The following is a 6169-nucleotide window of genomic DNA, read 5'->3' on the forward strand; positions in this document are numbered from 1 at the left end:
GACTGGTCCGAATATTCCCTATTCTCGAAAACACCAGACACTCCACGGTAGGCCAGACCTCTTTCTATGTTGAGGATAACCATACTGGTCCGCATATTCCCCATTCTCAAATTCACCAGACACTCCAAGGTAGGGCAGACCTCTGTCTATGTTGAGGATAACCAGACTGGTCCGCATATTCCCCATTCTCGAACTCACCAGACACTCCAAGGTAGGCCAGACCTCTGACTATGTTGAGGATAAACAGAATGGTCCACATATTCCCCATTCTCAAACTCACCAGACACTCCAAGGTAGGACAGACCTCTGTCTATGCTGAGGATGACCAGACTGGTCCGCATATTCCCCATACTCAAACTCACCAGACACTCCAAGATAGGCCGGACCTATGTCTATGTTAAGGATAACCAGACTGACCCGCATATAACCCATACTCAAACACACCAGACAATCCAAGGTAGGCCGGACCTCTGTCTATGTTGAAGAGAACCAGACTGGTCCGCATATTCCCCATACTCAAACTCACCACACACTCCAAGGTAGGCCAGACCTCTGTCTATGTTGAGGATAGCCAGACTGGTCCGCATAGTCCCCATTCTCAAACTCACCGGACACTCCAAGCTAAGCCAGACCTCTGTCTATGTTGAGGAGAACCAGACTGGTCCGCATATTCCCCATTCTCAAACTCACCGTACACTCCACGGTAGGCCAGACCTCTGTCTATGTTGAGGATAGCCAGACTGGTCCGCATATTCCCCATTCTCGAACACACCAGACACACCAAGGTAGGCCAGACCTCTGTCTAGGTTGAGGAGAACCAGACTGGTCCGCATATTCCCCATTCTCAAACCCACCGGACACTCCAAGCTAAGCCAGACCTATGTCTACGTTGAGGAGAACTAGACTGGTCCCCATATTCCCAATTCTCAAACTCACCAGACACTCCAAGGTAGGCCAAATCTCTGTCTATGCTGAGGATAACCAGACTGGTCCGCATATTCCCCATTCTCAAACTCACCAGACACTCCAAGGTAGGCCAGACTTCTGTCTATGTTGAGGATAGCCAGACTGGTCCGAATATTCCCCATTCTCGAACACACCAGACACTCCCTGGTAGGCCAGACTTCTGTCTATGTTGAGGATGGCCAGACTGGTCCGAATATTCCCTATTCTCGAAAACACCAGACACTCCACGGTAGGCCAGACCTCTTTCTATGTTGAGGATAACCATACTGGTCCGCATATTCCCCATTCTCAAATTCACCAGACACTCCAAGGTAGGGCAGACCTCTGTCTATGTTGAGGATAACCAGACTGGTCCGCATATTCCCCATTCTCGAACTCACCAGACACTCCAAGGTAGGCCAGACCTCTGACTATGTTGAGGATAAACAGAATGGTCCACATATTCCCCATTCTCAAACTCACCAGACACTCCAAGGTAGGACAGACCTCTGTCTATGCTGAGGATGACCAGACTGGTCCGCATATTCCCCATACTCAAACTCACCAGACACTCCAAGATAGGCCGGACCTATGTCTATGTTAAGGATAACCAGACTGACCCGCATATAACCCATACTCAAACACACCAGACAATCCAAGGTAGGCCGGACCTCTGTCTATGTTGAAGAGAACCAGACTGGTCCGCATATTCCCCATACTCAAACTCACCACACACTCCAAGGTAGGCCAGACCTCTGTCTATGTTGAGGATAGCCAGACTGGTCCGCATAGTCCCCATTCTCAAACTCACCGGACACTCCAAGCTAAGCCAGACCTCTGTCTATGTTGAGGAGAACCAGACTGGTCCGCATATTCCCAATTCTCAAACTCACCAGACACTCCAAGGTAGGCCAAATCTATGTCTATGCTGAGGATAACCAGACTGGTCCGCATATTCCCCATTCTCAATCTCACCAGACACTCCAAAGTAAGCCAGACCTCTGTCTATGTTGAGGATAACCAGACTGGTCCACATATTCCCCATTCTCGAACACACCAAACACTCCACTGCAGGCCAGACCTCTGTCTATGTTGAGGATAGCCAGACTGGCCGCATAGTCCCCTATCTCAAACTCACCGGACACTCCAAGGTATGCCAGACTTCTGTCTATGTTGAGCAGAACCAGACTGGTCAGCATATTCCCCATTCTCAAACTCACCGTACACTCCACGGTAGGCCAGACCTCTGTCTATGTTGAGGATAGCCAGACTGCTCCGCATATTTCCCATTCTCGAACCCACCGGACACTCCAAGCTAAGCCAGACCTCTGTCTATGTTGAGGAGAACCAGACTGGTCCGCATATTCCCAATTCTCAATCTCACCAGACACTCCAAAATAGGCCAGACCTCTGTCTATGTTGAGGATAACCAGACTGGTCCACATATTCCCCATTCTCGAACACATCAAACACTCCAATGCAGGCCAGACCTCTGTCTATGTTAAGGATAGCCAGACTGGCCGCATAGTCCACTATCTCAAACTCACCGGTCACTCCAAGGTAAGCCAGACTTCTGTCTATGTTGAGGAGAACCAGACTGGTCCGCATATTCCCCATTCTCAATCTCACCAGACACTCCAAAGTAGGCCAGACCTCTGTCTATGTTGAGGATAACCAGACTGGTCCACATATTCCCCATTCTCGAACACACCAAACACTCCAATGCAGGCCAGACCTCTGTCTATGTTAAGGATAGCCAGACTGGCCGCATAGTCCACTATCTTAAACTCACCGGACACTCCAAGGTAAGCCAGACTTCTGTCTATGTTGAGGAGAACCAGACTGGTCCGCATATTCACCATTCTCAAACTCACCGTACACTTCAGGTTAGGCCAGACTTCTGTCTGTGTTGAGGATAACCAGACTGGTCCGCATATCCCCATTCTCAAACTCACGAGACACTCAAACTTACCAGACACTCCACGGTAGGCCAGACCTCTGTCTATGTTGAGGATAGCCAGACTGGTCCGCATATTCCCCATTCTCGAACACACCAGACACTCCAAGGTAGGCCAGACCTTTGTCTAGGTTGACGAGAACCAGACTGGTCCGCATATCCCCATTCTCAAACTCACGAGACACTCAAACTTACCAGACACTCCACGGTAGGCCAGACCTCTGTCTATGTTGAGGATAGCCAGACTGGTCCGCATATTCCCCATTCTCGAACACACCAGACACTCCAAGGTAGGCCAGACCTCTGTCTATGTTGAGGATAGCCAGACTGGTCCGCATATTCCCCATTCTCGAACACACCAGACACTCCAAGGTAGGCCAGACTTTTGTCTAGGTTGACGAGAACCAGACTGTTCCGCATATTCCTCATTCTCAAACCCACCAGACACTCCAAGTTAGGCCAAACCTCTGTCTATGTTGAGGAGAACCAGACTGGTCCGCATATTCCCAATTCTCAAACTCACCAGACACTCCACGGTAGGCCAGACCTCTGTCTATGTTGAGGATAGCCAGACTGGTCCGCATATTCCCCATTCTCGAACACACCAGACACTCCAAGGTAGGCCAGACCTTTGTCTAGGTTGACGAGAACCAGACTGTTCCGCATATTCCTCATTCTCAAACCCACCAGACACTCCAAGTTAGGCCAGACCTCTGTCTATGTTGAGGATAACCAGACTGTTCTGCATATTCCCAATACTCAAACTCAAGAGACATTTCAGGGTAGGCCAGACCTCTGTCTTTGATGAGGATAACCAGACTGGTCAGCATATTCCCCATTCTCGAACACACCAGACACTCCAAGGTAGGCCAGACCTCTGTCTAGGTTGAGGAGAACCAGACTGGTCCTCAGATTCCCCATTCTCACCCCACCAGACACTCCAAGTTAGGCCAAACCTCTGTCGATGTTGAGGTTAACCAGACTGGTCCGCATATTCCCCATTCTCGAACACACCAGACACTCCAATGTAGGCTAAACCTCTGTCTATATTGAGGATAGCCGGACTGTCCGCATAGTCCCCATTCTCAAACTCACCGGACACTCCAAGGTAGGCCAGACCTCTGTCTATGTTGAGGAGAACCAGACTGGTCCGCATGTAACCCATACTCAAACTCACCACACAGTCCAAGGTAGGCCAGACTTTTGTCTATCTTGAAGATAACCAGACTGGTCCTGAAATACCCCATACTCAAACTCCACAGACACTCGAAGTTAGACCAGACCTCTTTCTATTTTGTGGATAACCAGACTGGTCCGCGTATTGACAATTATCGAACTCACCAGACACTCCAAGGTGGGCCAGACCTCTGACTATGTTGAGGATAAGCAGACTGGTCCGCTCATTTCCCATAATCAAACTCACCAGACACTCCAAGGTAGGCCAGACCTCACTCTATATTGCGGATAACCACACTGGTCCGCAAATTCCCCATTCTCAAACTAACCAGACACTCCAACGTAGGCCAGACCTATGTCTATGTTAAGGATATCCAGACTGGTCCGCATTTTCCCCATTCTCACACTCACCAGACACTCCAAGGTAGGCCAGACCTCTGTATATTTTGAGGATAACCAGACTGGTCCGCATATTCCCCCTTCTCGAACACACCAGACACTCCAAGGTAGGCCAGACCTCTGTCTAGGTTGAGGTTAACCAGACTGGTCCGCATATTCCCCATTCTCGAACACACCAGACACTCCAATGTAGGCTAAACCTCTGTCTATATTGAGGATAGCCGGACTGTCCGCATAGTCCCCATTCTCAAACTCACCGGACACTCCAAGGTAGTCCAGACCTCTGTCTATGTTGAGGAGAACCAGACTGGTCCGCATGTAACCCATACTCAAACTCACCACACACTCCAAGGTAGGCCAGACTTTTGTCTATCTTGAAGATAACCAGACTGGTCCTGAAATACCCCATACTCAAACTCCACAGACACTCGAAGTTAGACCAGACCTCTTTCTATTTTGTGGATAACCAGACTGGTCCGCGTATTGACAATTATCGAACTCACCAGACACTCCAAGATGGGCCAGACCTCTGACTATGTTGAGGATAAGCAGACTGGTCCGCTCATTTCCCATAATCAAACTCACCAGACACTCCAAGGTAGGCCAGACCTCACTCTATATTGCGGATAACCAGACTGGGCCGCAAATTCCCCATTCTCAAACTAACCAGACACTCCAACGTAGGCCAGACCTATGTCTATGTTAAGGATAACCAGACTGGTCCGCATTTTCCCCATTCTCACACTCACCAGACACTCCAAGGTAGGCCAGACCTCTGTATATTTTGAGGATAACCAGACTGGTCCACATATACCCCATACTTAAACTCACTGGACACTCAAAGATAGGCTAGAACTCTGTCTATGTTGAGGATAAGCAGACTGATCCGCATATTCCCCCTTCTCAAACTCACCAGACACATCAGAGTAGCCAGACCTATGGCTATGTTGAGGATAACCAGACTGGTCCGCATATTCCCCATTCTCAAACTCACCAGAGACTCCAAGGTAGGCCAAATCTCTGTCTATGCTGAGGATAACCAGACTGGTTGGCATATTCCCCATTCTCAATCTCACCAGACACTCCAAAGTAGGCCAGATCTCTGTCTATGTTGCGGATAACCAGACTGGTCCGCATATTCCCCATTCTCAAACTCACCAGACACTCCAAGGTAGGCCAGACCTCTGTCTATGTTGAGGATAGCCAGACTGGTCCGCATAGTCCCCATTCTCAAACTCACCGGACACTCCAAGCTAAGCAAGACCTCTGTCTATGTTGAGGAGAACCAGACTGGTCCGCATATTCCCAATTCTCAAACTCACCAGACACTCCAAGGTAGGCCAAATCTCTGTCTATGCTGAGGATAACCAGACTGGTCCGCATATTCCCCATTCTCAAACTCACCAGACACCCCAAAGTAGGCCAGACCTCTGTCTATGTTGAGGATAAACAGAATGGTCCCCATATTCCCAATTCTCAAACTCACCAGACACTCCAAGGTAGGCCAGACTTTTCTCTACGTTGAGGATAACCAGACTGGTCCGCATATTCCCCATTCTCAAACTCACCAGACACTCCAAGGTAGGACAGACCTCTGTCTATGCTGAGGATAACCAGACTGGTCCGCATATTCCCCATTCTGAAACTCACCAGACACTCCAAGATAGGCCGGACCTATGTCTATGTTGAGGA

The sequence above is a fragment of the Symsagittifera roscoffensis genome, chromosome 3, assembly GCF_963678635.1.
Source record: "Symsagittifera roscoffensis chromosome 3, txSymRosc1.1, whole genome shotgun sequence".
Taxonomy (NCBI): Eukaryota; Metazoa; Xenacoelomorpha; order Acoela; family Convolutidae; genus Symsagittifera; species Symsagittifera roscoffensis.